The sequence below is a fragment of the Pleurodeles waltl genome, chromosome 8, assembly GCF_031143425.1.
Source record: "Pleurodeles waltl isolate 20211129_DDA chromosome 8, aPleWal1.hap1.20221129, whole genome shotgun sequence".
NCBI classification, from domain to species: domain Eukaryota; kingdom Metazoa; phylum Chordata; class Amphibia; order Caudata; family Salamandridae; genus Pleurodeles; species Pleurodeles waltl.
The window spans coordinates 711214397-711233474 of record NC_090447.1 but is presented as its reverse complement, the minus strand read 5'-3'; positions in this window follow the sequence as shown (position 1 = coordinate 711233474).

Genomic DNA, 19078 nt, shown 5'->3' with positions numbered 1-19078 from the left:
AGAATCTGCAATGTTACTACACAACTGAGGCTTATGTTATGCATGTTCAAAGCCTATTTACTGCAGTAGTTGCTGCATTTGTACTGGTTTGCAACAGAAATTTTTAAATGTGGAAATTCTACACCAGTCTGCTGTCCTGAGGATTTCCTCCAGAAGGGCACCTGCTCAGGATGTTTCTGAATCCATTGCTCTGCTAGCTGAATGTACACCAAACTGATCTGTATTTACCCACCAACGACATATTATATTTAACTCACCTAGTTAGGGTGGATGAGGGCACCGGAGTGACAGGCTTAGGCAAATCTATTATTAATTGATGGTCTTATGTCCATAGGCCCTTAGTTACCTCTATGTACCTACTAAGTTATCTTACCATGCACAGATTTGGATATGAAGAGAAACTTGGAAAATGAATATAGGTAGAATAGCAGTTCATCAGCCTTACTATATTAAAATGGATACCATCTGTGGAAAAAGCAATTTCTAAAATGTCTAAAGTCCTGATGTCCAATACTCTCCTAAGAGACAGCAGGCATAGAAATAACACCAGTTTAGTGTACATGAACTTGAAGGATAAACCATAATTGTCTACCCATGACTCAAGCAGATTCAATACTTTATTAACATTATGATAGGTGTGCATGCCAGTGATCGTGTTAGAATGTTTTTCTTTTAATAGACAACTAATTCCAGGATTGCCATCCATGTCTGCACCAGTGCAAAACCAATAGCTTGGTCTTTCACAATCGAGATCTCCTAGCTTTGCCAATACTTGTTATTTTAATGTACTTATTTTAATATTGTGATTTTACACAGTAAACTAGACTCAGAAAGACAAACAGGCACTTTAACAAGGGCACTGTGGTCATATGGGGAAATTTAGTCAAGACCAGGTGTACAGAAGTAAAAACTTTCAAGTCCAGCAATTATAGCACACCAGAATTTGTGAAATGGGGTAGCCCTATACCTTAAATCATGGGTACTCACAAACAGTTTCCCAGAGGGCACAAAATATGGTCTTTGGTGTGCCCGAGGTCTGCATAGATGTCAGCAGGATGGGAGTGGGGCTTTGCGGGCTGGGGTAAGGTGGACATTGGGAAAGCGAAGCATGTACATAGTGTGGTCAGTGAGTCATGGAGGTACTTTGAGGATTTCAGTCCATATAGCCCTCTAAATGAATCCCCTACTCTCTAGACGTGTCATAGATTTGACAATAATGTGTTATGGAGTATCTGAATTGATATCCCTTTACCAGTCTTTCTCTATTTGCTATTAGTGCCTTGACAGAGTCAAGGGTAAAAGAAAGAGGTCACTTCATTATTGAATTGGAATGAAACAGAATTTCACAATGTAAAACCAAAAAACTTATGATCAATCCTGGCTTCCTCACCTGACCAAACTGTGTGATACTAGGCAATTGCTTAATTTCACTTTGCCTCCCTTATTTTAATTTCAAATGTAAGAGCATCTTGAAATATCTGTGCTCGGGATATGCACTGTACAAAACCTTCTGTTGTGTTTGATCCATGTATAATAAGAACCCAAGCAACCCATAGGGTCAGACGGGACAACTGACTTGCCTTTTAGTTCACTACTGGCATTGTTGTGAGAGTGGGAGGAGGCATTGAAGTTTCTATGTTCATTTTTAAAAACTATCACTTTAAAAAAATACTTATGTCACGCACTAAGGTGATACACCTCTGCATATTAATGAATAAACTTTTTCAATTTTAAAAATAATTTTTCATTTTTATACACATTTGTTGTAAAATATCTTCAAAATGAATGTGTTCCAAAGTTAAGTGGTGCAGGATACCTTTTCTTTGCTTCTTTCGTTTTTCTTCAGTTATCTTGTAAATAAATTGTTACACATGTATTTACCACCTTTCTGAAGGTTAGTACTCTGTTAAGTAAATAGCAGCACACTGCTTCCTTTCACCAGAGGGCAGCATGTGGAGGTCAAGAGGACCACAAGTGGCCTGCAGGCCGTACTTTGAGCATCACTGCCTTAATGGATTTAGCAGAAACTCTTGTGGCAACTTCAAAGGTGCAAAAGATATATACAAAGAGCATTTTCGATGTGATGGTTCTTCCTCAGAGACACTTCTTGCGTAGTACCCCTAGAAGCTGTTGGTGGTCTAAGAGGTCCACAGCGAGTGGGCGTAAGTGCGCACTTCTCCCCTAGGCACTGGAGGGGACATATTTATGAGGAAGTCACGCAGCTCAGTGTACCAAGTCACCTTGCTGTGCTGTGTGACATTGAAAGGACAGGAATGCACTGTATTTAAAAGTATACAGCACATTCCTGTCTTTTCCCGGTGCTGGTGCCATTTTAGCTGCCTTTCGTCAATGCAGGCACCCTTGTGACATGGCGCAAGAGTGCCTGCATTGTAAGGAGAACTGTCTTTATGAAGGAAGGGGAACCTTCTTGCACAAAATAATTTCCAAGAGGCATTTTCCTCTTTCTATGTGTGGTCCAGAATGAAACAATGAGGAGAAATAAGGATACTTTTCCTCATTAAGCCTCACCTGGGGAGGCGTAGTATTTTGGCACATTCCAAAGTCTACCACTTTTGGTATATCTGGATGTGTCAAAATTGATGGGGTTTGCATGGGAACACCCATAGAATTCCTCGTTGGGCAGAGCAACGAGGGGGAGAATGAGTTGCCTGTCATTGGCGTAGGAGAGGACATTGATGTAAGGATGAATTATGTTGGCAAGAGGGACCATGTGTGCCATGAAGAGGGTCAGGCTCAATGAGAATCCTTGCTGAACCCTGTAGTTGAGGTCACAGTCATCCTAGGTGTACAGTGCCAGGCTGACTGACTGGGTCCATCCAGTCAGGAAGGAGGAGTGCCATCAGAGCGCATGCCCTTGTATTCCGATGTCATGTAAGGTAATTATAACTTGCACCCTCGCCATGCACTGATAATTACCCTAAATATTAGATCATATGCTTTTTAAAAAATTTTTTTACTTGATCCGCGGATCCACCGTATCTTGTGGTGAAAATTTTCTAAAGAGTGCTTTTTACTTTGAGGGTGCCCTCTGGGGACCAGAGCTAAGAGATCAGGGTGTCCCTACCCTGGCCCCTTTTCTTATTTTCATCTTTTTTTCTTGAACTTGACTGAAGCCAAGTCCCAAGATGGCTGCCAAAACTTCCTAGTTTGAAGTTTTGGCAGCCAATCAGATTTCTGCACAAGCTTGTTATTATTCCTCAATCTTTTGCGCCTCTGAATATCTATATTTCTTTTTCTTTTAATATCTCAAAAACGACTGCACAGATTTACACTAAACACAAAAAAGGTTTCTTTATGGACCGAAAGCTACCTTTCTGCCAAATTTGGTGTAATTCAGTCCAGCAGATTGGGTAGTGTTAAAAACACTATGGGAATTATAATTTTTTGGGAAAATCTTGTGAAGAGTCGTCAAACGAAGCCAAAGATATGGGCAAATCAAAAAATGCTTTTTCTATGGAAACATGGTCCTACATATGGCGATCTCCTGTAGGTTATACATACATATGTATATATATATATATATATATATATATGTGTGTATATATATATATATATATATATATATATATATATATATATATATATACACACTCATATGTATACATATATATTTATATATATTTATATATATATGTATACATATAGATACACAGAGGCTCTGCCAAGCACCACGTATTGGAGGTTATGAAAATGCTTTTTAGTGCGTGCCCACACATTGCTGCATTAAAGTGCGGTGCATTTTTTGCTCCTGTAAGCGTTCCTCAAGGCTCTTTAATTTCAGCCTCGCTCATTTTTTCATGCACCATATAATTTCTATATATTGTATTCTACAAACGGAGGCGCCTCTAGATGTCTGGTTAAGTTCAGGTTATAGGTGGGTGTGCATGGCGGGGCACGATTGAGAGCTCTGGAGCTGAGGTTGAAGTCAGTGAAAGTTTCTCACAGCGCCTGTCAGCCAAAATTGTTTGTACTACAAGCTAGTCCAATCTGGACATAGCCTCTCTATAGAGCACACAGTCACCCCAAGGAGCCAATTGCAAGTATCATTGTATCTGAAGGAGTGTGAAGGTGGTACACAGCTGTTGAAACACTGACAGCACCAAACTAAGGAAAAGAAAATACTGTTGTTTACAGATGAAGGCAGAGAAAGCGTGTTTGTGTGTGTGAGCATGGAGAAAAGGGAGACACAAGTACACGCAGAAAGGCAGAGTGAAAAGAACGTGGAAGGAGATGACGTGGGACATATGCAGATGGACCATATCAGAAAGATGCAGCGTGCCAAGTGTCATACATCTCGCATGAGAATAACGCATTTCCAGTCATTTCCCCGCAGTACTGCAATGCCTGAGGTTGTCACGCAAGTCCTGAAGTACAGGAAAACCTTCTTGTTCCATTATCACTTTGCTAGGTAAGCTCCTAGTACTGTTAATCAAAGCCCACAAGGTGGCGTACAATGGGAGGTATCGGATTTGCGGTATATTACAATATTTACATGGTTCCCTCGTCTTTATCACTTAATTGTGCTTGCAAGAAAGTGTCACTCATTGTCGTTGAAATGTCACTCAGAATTACACGGAAATTATGAAAATGTCACACATAGCAATTTGAAAGCTTGGCAGCTATGAAGATGTGAGGTGCCTCATGCCATAAGTGGTTCACAGAGAGAGAAACTAGAGAGGATGATGATGTGAAGAGAACGACTTGTCACGGGCAACTCATTGTTTATGTCTTTGGCCCACTGGAACTGCAGAGAGGTCTTGGTTTTTGTAGGTTCTGCCTTGACCCAGGTAGGGGCGGTCCTTTCTGGTAGCTACGGTGCTGCCGATGGAGGAACGCCAAAAGCAGTCCGTGCCCTCCAAAAGGAGTCCCAGAGGAAAAAAAACCAAAAGGGAAAAAAAACCTCTAAGCAGGAACTCCCTGGAACAAAAAAGAAGCAAAAAGGGAAGTCTTCCAACAGGCAATATAATACTGAAAGAAGCTGGAACAGGCGAGGGAAACTATAACTGGCAAAAAAAGTAGCAGGAGCGAAGATCACCACCAAAGGAAGTGTTGCAGAGCAAGGAGAACAATAATCACCCACCTTAAATACTCAAGAACAGAAAATGACCAATAGGAAGTACAAAGTCACCATACTCGATTGGGAAAGAAACATAGAAACATATAAAGAAAAGACACCATGTTGAAAAAGGTTCCTGAAGCATGCAAGGAAAAAGAAGGCATGCTGGGAAGAAGAAAAAGAACATGGCAACTGAAGAAGCACATAAATACAGGAGGAAAGGAAGAAAAAGAAAAGAAGGTATGAAAAAAGGATAAGCTCACCAAGGTGCCCAAGGAAATATTGAGGGCGCGTCACGTCCAAAACTCGCAGAGGCCTCATGCCCAATTTGGGGCCTCAAGCAAGAAAATAGAATACAGCAGGGGCGTGGCATTCCCGGCCACCACAGATCACGGCCGCGCCCGAGCCGAATGCTCGGCTCGCACTGCGGTCCGCCGCGGAGTAACACAACTAGATTGTTGGACTCTAAAGACCACTCCTCTTTCTGCAGGCCTAGTAATGTTCAATTCACAGTCTAATTTCTCAGAATTTAAACATTGTCAATTCTAATTATTCACAACACAATTATTACTCATTGACCTAATACTGCTGACAAGCACTCACAAAGCCAATAGGTCTAGCTGGTGTTAAGTATGTGTTCTTTGTGTGGTAGGTCTGAATGTGGTGATAAAATTCACAGGCAAGAAATCAAGTAATGGCCATTGCTTTGGTTTGCTTTGGTTTACTCGTGAGAACGTCACTTGAAGTGTCAGATGTTTGATAGTAGAATATCACTCATACACCATAAGCAATCTAAAAATGTGGCAGCTATGCCTTGTGCAAATAGTTTGACTCTCATTTATACTCTGCTTCCTTCCATCACAGCATACTGCATGGGGTGACGGTTCAATCTACACCAGTCATTTTTCCTCCCGCCCTGTGAATAATAGCTTTTTTTTTTATCACATGTGCGCATCCACCTGAATGAAAGTCATTTGCTGCAAAGTTGTTAAATAAATTCCTTGATTCGGCATGCCACAAAGGACAGCAGCTAACCCAAGGAAGCAAAAAAGACCAGTAAGGAAAAGTCCTTTCTAACTTGTTGAAAAGTTGAGACAAATCAGGCAAGGGCATAAAAAACGAATATGGTTGGCAAAAAGGGAACACGAAGTTCACTCCTGGGCGAAATTCCTTTGTGACGGTAAGAATTAAAATTCAAGAGAATTTTAGAGAAGTGTAAACAACCTGGAAAGAGGCTCTCATTCTGCCAGCAACGCAATAATCAGTGAGCTAGTCTGGCTATAGTACCTCTCTACTCATTACACCTTTTTCACCGGAAGAAGTCTTAAAACTCGAGAAAGACAACCTAACAATTTTGGGCCAATCCGAGTAGGAAACTGTAAATCTGGACCTAAAAAATCTTTCAGCCCAGGCAATTTGAGAAGTCGATCTCAAGTAGCAAATCTGAGGGCGCCCCGGGTCAAAAGGGAGTGCTGCATGCCCTATTCAAATTGCATCGAGTAAATTGGGTGCTGCAACTAATCCCACTGTTTAACTACAGCCTTGCAGGCGGTATGATACCTGATTCAAGGCGAGGTGCGATTATCTACCCAATATGTACCCAAAATTCAAAGGTGGGAGTAAACGTGATCCTGCTAATTATCGTGCCGTCGCTCTATTACATGGGTACTCACAAACATTTTCCCAGGGGCCAAAAGGTGTGGTCTGTGATGTGTCCGAGGGCCGCATGGATGCCAGTGGGGTGTGGTCAGTCCTGTGATTAGGGTGTGGGGGGCATTGATGGTATGGTGGGTGTAGGGGAAGCAAAGCATATACATGCGGTTGCTGAATTGCACAATGTGAAACCAGAAAACCTGGGATTAATCCCAGCTTCCCCACTTTACCAAATTGTGTGATCCTAAGCAATAGGTATATTTCTCTTCCCTTCGTTATCACATAAAGAGGACCTAAAAAAATACATGACTTCAGGATGTCCGATGTACAAAACCTTCTCCTATGTTTGATTTAAAAAAAAACTATAATGTTTTTAATAGGAACCCAGGTCATCTGAAGGGTGCACAAGACAACCTACTTGCCACATTTCACTATTGGCATTGTCGTCAGGGTAGTGGGAAGAATTGATGTTCCTAAATTCATGTTTGAAAACTAACACTTTTAAAATAATACTTCTCAATGCGCTGATATAATCTGATGTATTAAACTGAAAAGATTCTGCATGTGAATTAAATACACTTTTTGAATTTTGAAGAGACTCAAATCATATGTTTACACTTCGCTCCAAGCTGGCTTTAAGAATGAAGGTGCTCCTAAAGTTAAGTGATGCAGGACTTAACAGTTACTTCCTTTCTTTATCACAAATTAACATTTAAATAAACACTAGCCTGTTTCTTTAACATCTTTTTTATTGATTGCATCGTTCTTAGTAAACAGCAGCAGAGTGCTGCTGTGCACCAAAGGGCCACATGTAAAGGTCAGGAGGGCTGCATGCGGCCCCCGGGCCGTACTTTGAGTATCAGGGCTCTATTAGATATTGAGGCAAAGTAAGACGTAGGGCTCTTACTGCAAGATCTGAATGAGTGGGCGGAGTCGCGACAGAGAGTACCATGCAACTAGACAGGTTTTCGCGTTGGATGGGAGTACTGTCCAACCTGAGAGCGCTAAGTATGACGATAAACTGAGTATTAAAAAGCAAAAACACCCCACATGCCTGATTTGTAGACCTGGAGGCTGCTTTTGATCGAGTCGACAGGTCAAGACTCTGACTTAAACTAGTAGGCTGGGGAATTACTGGAAATCTATCGAAGGCAATCTAATTGCTATCTACCAAAATAAGGATGTGGATAAAATTAGGGGGCGGTCGAAGGTCTTGGGTAATGTTCACACGACTGAAGGCCTTAAACAGGGCTGTGTGCTTGCACTTGCCTTGTTCAATATTTTTGAGGCAGAGCTTGCAGACTTGGGCATGATCAACGCTCTCGTCCTAAATTAGGGGGAAAAATATAACCAGCATGCTTTATCCTGATGACGTAGTCCTATTGAGTAGAACTAAAGTTGGCATACAAAGACTTCTACAGAAATTAATCAACTGATTATACAGGCCTCAAACAAGCTTGAAATAAACCTTAATAAAACAAAAGTGCTTACATTCAGTAAGAGGCCCATCAGAACAGGACCACATTAATAAATACAAACTAAGCTGATTTAGAGTTCGCCAGATGGGGTTACTATCCTGTTCACCGTTTTATGATCCCATGATAACCTATGGGAATCGTAATATGGCCAACAGGATAACCCATCCATCCTCCAAACTCTAAACTATGCCCTAAGTCAAGAGCAAGAGTATACATTTTTGGGGGTTATTATTGACACAAAAGGTTCCTACCATGGTCATAAGGCCCAAATGAAAACTAAAGCTGGGGCCCCCCAACCAGCATTTGTTTCACTTTAAAAGAGATTGTAGAGGGCAATCCTGCAGCCAATGTTGAAAGTCATCAGTGTAAAGCTTCTCCCTACAATCTCATATGGTTGCAAAGCTCTTTGTGGTTGTGAATTAAAGTTGCTAGAAGTCCTCAATTTAAACAACTAGGCAGCTCTTTCGTAGACCACGTAACGCATCTCCAGCACTAATTAGACTGGAATGAGGCCTAGTGAAGGAAACGTTTGCAAGACAATGTGCATTTGTCAAACTCTTGCAACTTAAGAGCTCCCAGGGAGCATTAGGTTGACCAACTGTTCTGGTTAGAGTTGTCCACTGCCACAGGAAAGTACACTTTCAGAGATTTGTATAAGGAATCTATAAGTTAACGATCCATGGTTGCAGCCAATTTAATTTCAAGTCTTCAAGGAAATTCACGAACAAGAAGCTGTCATTCCTTGAAGATGAGATTGCCTTTTCAAACCGCTCTCATGCATGGTTCATTTTAGATTCATAATAAGTTTCAATGCATAGACATATTTGAGTACTAGCTATTTCACTTACATGAAAATGAGATTTCTGTTTCAACGTTTTGGATGCCTTTACCCTGGACATTTGTTCAAAATGGCTAGTTAAGAGAAATAAAAAAGTCTGCAGATGGTGCATCAACCCCAAGAAGCCCTTGAGCACATCATCTGCAAATCCCAGCACTTCTTTATGATTGAGGACATCTACTACACGTCAGCCCTTCAATAGCCAGAGAGTGCGAGTTTGTCGGCAAGTGGTCATTGCATGCTACAACTGGGAAAACATAAGAAATAATGCATACATTTTAAGTTTTTTTTATTCTAGGTGAGAAAAAGCTATACTAAAAATGCTGACTACGGACACTGCCTCTTAATGCTATTTTTGTTCTTATCAATTTTGTACATTTTAAGATCGATTTTATAATGATATTTATGCAGTGGTTTCTATTAACTGTGCATCAATAAATCTGATTATTTGATTTGTATGACAACCAATTTAGGCAGCACTAGAAGTCAGGAGTGAGATGATCTTTGTCCCATTAGTGGTATACAAGTTGCAATGCAACAGGGAAAGTCGTAGTACTCCATGCCAGTACCAAAAAAAAGTTACCAACTTTTGCTAACTCCTTGTCTGGTAGAGACTCTATCTAAGGGCAGATTCCTTATCTTAGAATACTTCCCGGGTGTCAGACTGGATGTAGAAACTTTTGGTGAGCAGTATCCCGGTGCAAATGGTAGGTAGGGTTGTTTAGCTCCACGTGGCATCATCGGCGTTGCTCATGCCAGAAGTGTTCTGCCCGGTACTTATATAGGAGCCACCCCAGCGCGCTGACAACTTTTTCTTCCACAACATTTCGCATCAGAAGCATGGAGCTGGGAGGAATCTATGGCTCTAATAGGGATAATCCTTAATTCTATAATTTGGACATAAAGGGGTGGAGTAGGGGGGTGGTAGATGGGTTTGTAAGGAATCTGCAGCTAGATAAAATCTCTACAAGGTAAGGCATTACCATGCAATATGGTCTGCTTATGCATTTCCTTTCTGTTCTTGACTGCGACATTCCCTAAGAAGAATTGGTCATCCACCCCAAACTCACAAGTGTGATCAAGGTAGAACAACGGCACTCTTTTTTAATCTAGTCACTGCTGTCTCTGCTTTTCTTTAGAGGGGTGAGGTGGAGCATAAAAGGTAGGCAGAGTGATGGATTGGTCGACATGGAAGTGGGTAGACACTTTAAGTAAGAAAGATGCCTTAGTTTGAATAACCAGTTTGTCAGGGTAAAACATAAGGTATAGAGGATGAGCCTCTGGGCAGATGTTATCACCACTAGGAATGCCATTTTGATGGTAAGAAGTCTGAGCGGACCATTGTGGAGTGCGCATCAGAAATATATAGAACCAGATTTAGGTCTCAATGACACTTAATAAGAAGAGCTCATGGGAACATGTGTTGAAGACTCTTTAGGAACCTATGAACAATAACGGCTTTGAAAAGGGATGGCTGATCTGGCAACTGCAGAAATGGCAATAAGATACCCCTTTTGCATGCCCAGGGCAGAGCCCTGGAGGCCAACGAAAGGTCAAGGATGTGGATAGAGAGTCAACATGCTTGCCTGCACACCATGTCACAAGTTTACTCCAACAGCAAACGTATACTGTCTTGGTGGAGGGACGTCTGGCTGCCAGGATAAAATTGTAGACTTCGGGCAGAAAGTCAAAAGCTGTGAATTGTCGTCGCTCAAGCTCCACACATGAAGGTGAAGCATTTTCAGGTTTGACTGCAGGACTCTGTCCTGTTACTGAAATGGAAGATCCTCTGGATGAGGCAGACAGACCAACCAATGCTCACGATCACCAGGCCTGGATATCAGACTCTTCGTGCCCAATCCGGAGCCACAAGAATGGACTTATGCCCAGTCTTCTTGATTTTCTTGAGATCTCAGGTCAGGATTGCTATGAGTGGGAAGTCATAGGAGGCCAGAGGTCCACTTGAGATACAAAGGCCCATATTTATACTATTTTAGCGCCACATTTGTACCGCTTTTTAACGCAAAAACAGTGCAAACTTACAAAATACAATTGTATTTTGCAAGTTTGCGACGTTTTTGCGTCAAAAAATGACGCAAATATGGCGCTAAAAAAGTATAAATATGGGCCAAAGTGTCTCTGAGGAAGAGTAGCCCTGGAAACTCCAGGGTCCAAAACCATTGACATTGTGCATTCCTATTCATGATCCGCTATGCAACAACAGCTGACTTTGTCTGCTCTGGCATTCAGAGAACCCACCCATGTTAAACTGCCCAGGTGTTCCAGCCATGTTCAGAGGTGCAGTTCATCTTGTAATTATGGTTCACAACCCCACTCCGCCTTGCTTGTTGCAGTACCACATGGGGATGATGGTGTCTGTGAACACCTCTACTAGCCTTCCTCTCTTTGAAGGAAGAAAGGCTTTCAGTGCTAATTGGATCACTCGAAGATCCAGTAGATTGACGTGGAGTCTGGATTCTGCCCCTGATTTCCACCTATACCCAATAGCCTCCGCAGCCCAGAATGATGCATTTGTCACTATAGTCATCTCTGGTTGGGGAAGGGAGAGGGGTCAGTCCCTGACCCAACGCGGTTTGTTAGCCACCACTGCAGATCCTTTGTAGTTTCCTCAGAGATCTGGACCATGTCGGAGAGATAACCCTTATGCTGTACCCACTGGGCCTTGAGATCCCACTGTGAGAAAAGGCCTCTTTTGTCATGGTTAGCCCCCACTTTTTGCCTGGTATTTGATGTAGTCTCAAAGTTGTTAGTGCCCAGGGCCCTGTTAACCAGGTTCCCTGGGCCAGATTTCTTTCCCTAAAACTGTTGTGATGCATTGGCACAATTGGCAACACCTTTAGCTGCCACTGTAAGTCCCTAGTAAATGGTACCTAGGTACCCAGGGCATTTGGTACTAAGGGTAGGCCCCTGAGGGCAGCAGCACAGATTGTGCCAGCCTGTAGGGCCATGCATTCAGAAGCTCCCAGCACTGCCATTGCAAGCTGAGTGTTCTGATGCAATCCTAAAAGACAAACATGACATGGCACACATCCAGTGTGCCTTGTCCACTATACACTGAATGCACTCTATGTAAGCCACTATTTTAGCAGGCCTTCCAGTCCTATGGCTGGGTGCACTATATTGTATGTGTGTGCATAGATGCATAAGCAATATGCCCCTACTGTGTCATTGAAAAACCTGGGACGTGGTAAGTGAACAGGGCCACCATTTTAAAACATGTGCTGGACACTGGTCAGTACAAGTTTCACAGCTACATGATGGCCACTTCGAACCCTGGGGTTTTTGGTATCAAACAACCCAGGATGATAAATCCACACTGGTACAATTATTGGATTTATTACAAAATGTACCCAGTGGTCACCTTAGAGGTGCCCCCTGCTAAAGCTAAATACCCTGGCATGGTTGCTTGCCAGTCATAACCAGCCCACTACCACCAGAGAAGATTCTGGAACCCTGGGGTGAGAAATCCTGCTCTCTCGGTCCCAGTTCAAAGCCCCCTCCCTCAGGGATGTGCACTGTCCTGCTAGCACGCTTCAAAGGGCTTACCGTCCTTGAAACTCAACCCCCAAGCCTGTTGCTAGCAGCAGATGGCCACCCCTGTTGCAAACCCCCACTTTTGGCAGGAGCAACGGCAGGAAACCACAAAGGATAGGAGGAGTGGTCATATCCAGCTTGCAACACACCTAAGGTGTTGCATGCAAAGCAAACCCTCCATTTAATTTTCCTCCATTTTGCATTGAAGGAAAATAGCCAATCAGGTGTAGGGAAATGACCTCTGCCCACAGGAAGTGGTCACTTAGTGGGTGTAGTGACCCGAACGCCCATTAAATACAGTATTTAGTGGGCATCCTTAGACCAAGAAATCAGATTCCAAGCACAAAACAAGATAAAAAAAAAGATGAACTAAGGCTCAATAACTGAAGTCCTGCTGCACCAAAAAAAGGCACCAAACCCTGCCTGCTGCACCTATGACTCGACAGTCACCGCAGCAGGGTTGCTTGGATGTTGGACAGACTCTACAAACCCCCAGAGGATCTCCACTCTTCGAAAATCACCAAAGAGCTCCCTCCAGAGTGAAGGCATCCCTCTCCTGCAATCCAAGATGAAAGACCCAGTGAGGGCTACTTCACTGACCGACTGCTGACCAAGGAACTGGACGCCACATCCAGACCAAACTCAACCTGATGGACCATGGGGAAATCCCTGTAAGTGAACCAAGTTTGCAACCTCCAGTGGCCAAAGCGTGCAATAGCCCTGGGTACTGGTCACCTAAGGTCGGATATGCAGGAGGACAGTCCATTTCAGACTGTAAAAGGACCAGGTGGAAATTCCAGTTGAGGGACTTCAGAAACCACCAGGACCTCCTACCAGAGTGAACCTGCTGACCTACAAGTGACCCTCAATGTGACCTACCTCCTGCTTCCAAGGGCAACTTTGTGCACAGCTTCTGGCTCCCTGATTCACTCTGCACACGGCCGGCCTCTGTCCTGTACCAAATGACCAGCTGTGCCCTAAGTGTCCCCCTCCCCTTGCAACCTCGATTCTGAGGTAAGGAATCTGTGGCTAGAAGTTTCTGTCAGATATTTTGGATATACTGCATGTCAGGGTTGAGGTGCTGTGCCCGGCTGCTGACACTGGAATTATTTGGGAGTGCTTTTCTGCAGGACAGAGAGCCACCTGATACATCTACTGGAATATTTGGGGTGCAGAATAACTGAGGAGTAGTGTCATAGTCAAAGCAATAGTAGGCCATCCTTAAAGGTCGAGGGTCCCACCTCCCCACTGTTTTGCAAACATGGAGAGTGTTTGACAGGCTTAGCAAATGTCAGCCCGGCACTCTTTATGTTCAGGTCAGGCAGCCTGACAAGCATATAACCTGTACAAGTGCTATATGCGCAAGTGCCAGGCTGCCTTAGCTGAACTTTGTTGGGCTGAAAATTTCACATCCCTACAGGTGTGTTCTCTTCAGCCCAGCAAAGTGCTGGAGGTCCTCTCCCTCATAACAAGGGTGCTCGCCACAGACACACAGACAGACTTGTGCCTGGGTGCTTCAGTTTTAAGCCCTGAAGTTCCCAGGGCCAGCTGCCCACAAGTGAAGCCTCATCACATAGTGGGGTAAGGGCACTCTGATCTTGTCCTTCTGAAATAAAAAGGTCAGAGGGAAAAAATCTAGATGGGGCAAAAGCCTGTATCCCTTTTTTGCACCAGGAAATAATGGAAATAAAAACCAGTCCAAATCTCTGTTGCTGGCACCCTTTCTATGGCTTCCATGGCAAAAGCAGCCTGAGCTTCCCCTTAAAGTACAGATAAGTGGTTTTCAGGGAGGTGTTGTGGTGTGATTGGCTTATTCAGAGGATGTGAAAGGAAGGGTACAGAGTACCCGCGTGGATTACTTATTGGATTGGATGTGATGCTCCTCCACCAGTGGAGGTGAAAGGTAAGGGGACTCCTCATGGGTGATTGTGCACTACTGATTTAAAGTGGTTTAGCAGCAGCCTTCTGGAGGGGGAGCTGATGTTTGGGGGGATTGTTGCCCAAGAGGGCCTGGATGTTGGCAGCCTGGTCCTGCAGCTGCATCAAAAAGACTGAGAGGCGTGTTGTTGCTGCAGCACATTCTAGCATTACCTCTATTGATAGCCCGTCCTGGAGCCTTGAAAGGGGCAAAATTGTTGGAGGAACTAACTGACATACTAACGGAGCAAGCCCAAGAGAGCATGCCATTGCTTTATTGATTTTTAAATGCTGTAGGGCCGAATCCACCTGGTCTCCAAAGTGACAGGACTGCTGGACGTCACTGGAGGATCTGGTGGAGCAAATCCAAGCGTGGCACCTGAGCACCACACTGGAGCCTACTGCTCTATCTAGACAGTCAGTGTGTCCAGGCCCTATTGAATGGATACTTACTGTGTCTTGTCCATCTGGAATAAATCATTATAGGTTATATCGTTTGGGATAGTGGCCAAGATATCTGCCACCATGTCCCTCAATATGTGTGTGTATCTCCACAAGGGGCAAATGGTACTGACTGATCTGAGGGCAAGACTGGCAGAGGAGAACATATTTTTGGTGAATGCATCCATGCGTTTTGACTGTCTGGCGGGATGGACAGAAATGCATTAGAGTTCAAACCGCTAGTGCAAGCCTGTACCATCAGACGTTTTGTTGGTGGATGTTGGAGGATGAAGGCTGCATTTTCTAGGGCAGGCCTTTGTCTACTTGCAATCTGTCTATTGAAAAGAGAGCAGGATCCTGGTTTTGCATGTGTGCCCAAAGGTGTGTACATGAGGGCCTCAGTGCAGGGCAACCGAGGCATCTGGTTAGTTTGTCCATTGTGAGGTACTTCTATCAGCTTGTTGGTTTTCACCTCAATGGTAGGTAGTGTGAGGTCCAACACTTTGGCTCCCCTACTAATTACTGTGGTAAAAGAGGGAGACTCTCCTGTGCCTACATTTGGAAGAGGAGGAAGGAAGCTAGTGTTAAAGAAGGTATCTAGGCTACCAGCATCCTGCAAGTTGATAAATAAGTTCTCTTCATAATCGTGAATTCAAATTCATGTAGGCATTGCAGGAACGATTCAGGGTCAGAATGGGTATAGAGATGAGGTTGGTGTGATGCTGGTAAAGGTCACTCAGGGGGCACCTTTGAGTCCAAAATGACATTTGGATCATCTTCCAGTGTCAGCTGCATTGGTGTTGGAACTCAGAGATGCAGCGCCGTAAAAGGCATTGGTGCCGAGCTGGAGGTAGGCATTGGGACAAGTGGCACAATCGGGGTCGGGGCCAAACACACCTGCAGTAGAACAACTGGAGGCCACATCGGATCCCTGGGCCTCTTTAAATATCCAGAGCTCTGGTGGTCGGGCTGTGGGGTCTGTAAGCAGGGTCGCAAAGGCATCAGGGTCAGAATTAGGAACTGAGTTTGCAATCTTGTGGTACCTGGGGTGTTGCACGAATGAGTGGTGGGAATGGCTGGACGTGGGAGAGCCGTGTTAAGACTTCTTGTGTTTATACTTTTCTTAGACTTGCCTGATGACATTGACTTTTGAGGATGAAAGGTCACAAGAAGAACTCTGAGAGTGCATTTGCGCCCTTGGCCTCGACCAGGACCTCTGTGGATGTTCTGTTACATACAACTCAGCTTTACACTTGTAGATGACTTTAGAGTTTATCTTGGTGCATTTCTAATATGGCGTAAAGCCGTACTTGCAGCCCAGACACCAGAGATATACATTGTGTGGGTATGTCAATGATATCTGCTTGAGGCAGTCTACAAAATTAAAACCTGTAGTTTTAGGACGGGCATGGTCCTTGTACATGGACAATTTGGTGTGGAAAACTCTGTCAAGTCTGATCAACTCAAGGGAGCTCCAGAACCACATTGGAAGGCGTTGTAGGAAAATACCATCTTGCCTGTCATTTTACCCCCATATTTCACTGTATATATGTTGTTTTAGTCTATGTGTCACTGGGACCCTGCCAGGCAGGGCCCCAGTGCTCATAAGTATGTGCCCTGTATGTGTTCCCTGTGTGATGCCTAACTGTCTCACTGAGGCTCTGCTAACCAGAACCTCAGTAGTTATGCTCTCTCTGCTTTCCAAATTTGTCACTAACAGGCTAGTGACTAAATTTACCAATTCACATTGGCATACTGGTACACCCATATAATTCCCTAGTATATGGTACTGAGGTAACCAGGGTATTGGGGTTCCAGGAGATCCCTATGGGCTGCAGCATTTCTTTTGCCACCCATCGGGAGCTCTGACAATTCTTACACAGGCCTGCCAGTGCAGCCTGAGTGAAATTACGTTCACGTTATTTCACAGCCATTTACCACTGCACTTAAGTAACTTATAAGTCACCTATATGTCTAACCTTCACCTGGTGAAGGTTGGGTGCAAAGTTACTTAGTGTGTGGGCACCCTGGCACTAGCCAAGGTGCCCCCACATCGTTCAGGGCAAATTTCCCGGACTTTGTGAGTGCAGGGACACCATTACACGCGTGCACTGTGCATAGGTCACTACCTATGTACAGCGTCACAATGGTAACTCCGAACATGGCCATGTAACATGTCTAAGATCATGGAATTGTCCCCCCAGTGCCATTCTGGCATTGGGGGGACAATTCCATGATCCCCGGTTCTCTAGCACAGAACCCGGGTACTGCCAAACTGCCTTTCCGGGGTCTCCACTGCAGCTGCTGCTGCTGCCAACCCCTCAGACAGGTTTCTACCCTCCTGGGGTCCAGGCAGCCCTGTAACACCCTCTCCCTTTGGAAATAGGTGTGAAGGCTGGAGAGGAGTAGCCTCCCCCAGCCTCTGGAAATACTTTGATGGGCACAGATGGTGCCCATCTCTGCATAAGCCAGTCTACACCGGTTCAGGGATCCCCCAGCTCTGCTCTGGCACAAAACTGGACAAAGGAAAGGGGAGTGACCACTCCCCTGACCCGCACCTCCCAGGGGAGGTGCCCAGAGCTCCTCCAGTGTGTTCCAGACCTCTGTCATCTTGGAAACAGAGGTGTCTGTGGCACACTGGACTGCTCTGAGTGGCCAGTGCCAGCAGGTGACGTCAGAGGCTCCTTCAGATAGGCTCTTACCTCTCATGGTAGCCAATCCTCCTTCCAAAGTAACCAAACCTCCTTTTCTGGCTATTTAGGGTCTCTGCTTTGGGGATCTCGCCAGATAACGAATGCAAGAGCTCATCAGAGTTCCTTTGCATCTCCCTCTTCACCTTCTGCCAAAGGATCGACCACTGACTGCTCAGGACGCCTGCAAAACAGCAACAAAGTAGCAAGACGACTACTAGCAACCTTGTATCGCTTCATCCTGACGGCTTTCTCGACTGTTTCCAGGTGGTGCATGCTCTGGGGGTAGCCAGCCTACTCTCTGCACCAGGAGCTCTGAAGAAATCTCTCGTGGGTCGACGGAATCTTCCCCCTGCAACCGCAGGCACCAAAAGCTTGCATCACTGGTCCTTTGGGTCCCCTCTCAGCACGACGAGCGTGGTCCCTGGAACTCAGCAACTCTGTCCAAGTGACTCCCACAGTCCAGTGACTCTTCAGTCCAAGTTTGGTGGAGGTAAGTCCTTGCCTCCCCACGCTAGACTGCATTGCTGGGTACCGCGTGATTTGCAGCTGCTCCGGCTCCTGTGCACTTTTCCAGGATTTCCTTCGTGCACAGCCAAGCCTGGGTCCCCGACACTCCTTCCTGCAGTGCACCGCCCTCTGAGTTGTCCTCCGGCGTCGTGGGACTCCCTTTTGTGACTTCGGGTGGTCTCCGGTTCACGAGGTACTTCTGAGGGTGCTGCCTGCTTCTGTGAGGGCTCCCTACGTTGCTGGGTGCCCCCTCTGTCTCCTCCTCCAAGTGGCGACATCCTGGTCCCTCCTGGTCCACAGCAGCACCCAAAAACCTCTACCGCGACCCTTGCAGCTAGCAAGGCGTGTTTGCGGTCTTTCTGCATGGGAACACCTCTACAAGCTTCATCGCGACGTGGGACATCCATCCTCCAAAGGAGAAGTTCCTAGTCCTCTTCTTGCAGAACTCCAAGCTTCTTCCAACAGGTGGCAGCTTCCTTGCACCCTCAGCTGGCATTTCCTGGGCTCCTGCCCACTCTCGACACTGTCGCGACTATTGGACTTGGTCCCCTTGTCTTACAGGTACTCAGGTCCAGAAATCCACTGTTGTTGCATTGCTGGTGTTTATTCTTCCTGCAGAATCCCCCTATCACGACTTCTGTGCTCTCTGGGGGTAGTAGGTGCACTTTACACCTACCTTTCAGGGTCTTGGGGTGGGCTATTTTTCTAACCCTCACTGTTTTCTTACAGTTCCAGCGACCCTCTACAAACTCACATAGGTTTGGGATCCATTTGTGATTCGCATTCCACTTTTGGAGTATATGGTTTGTGTTGCCCCTATACCTAAGTGCTCCTATTGCAATCTATTGTAACTTTACACTGCTTGCATTACTTTTCTTGCTATTACCTGCATAATTTTGGTTTGTGTATATATATCTTG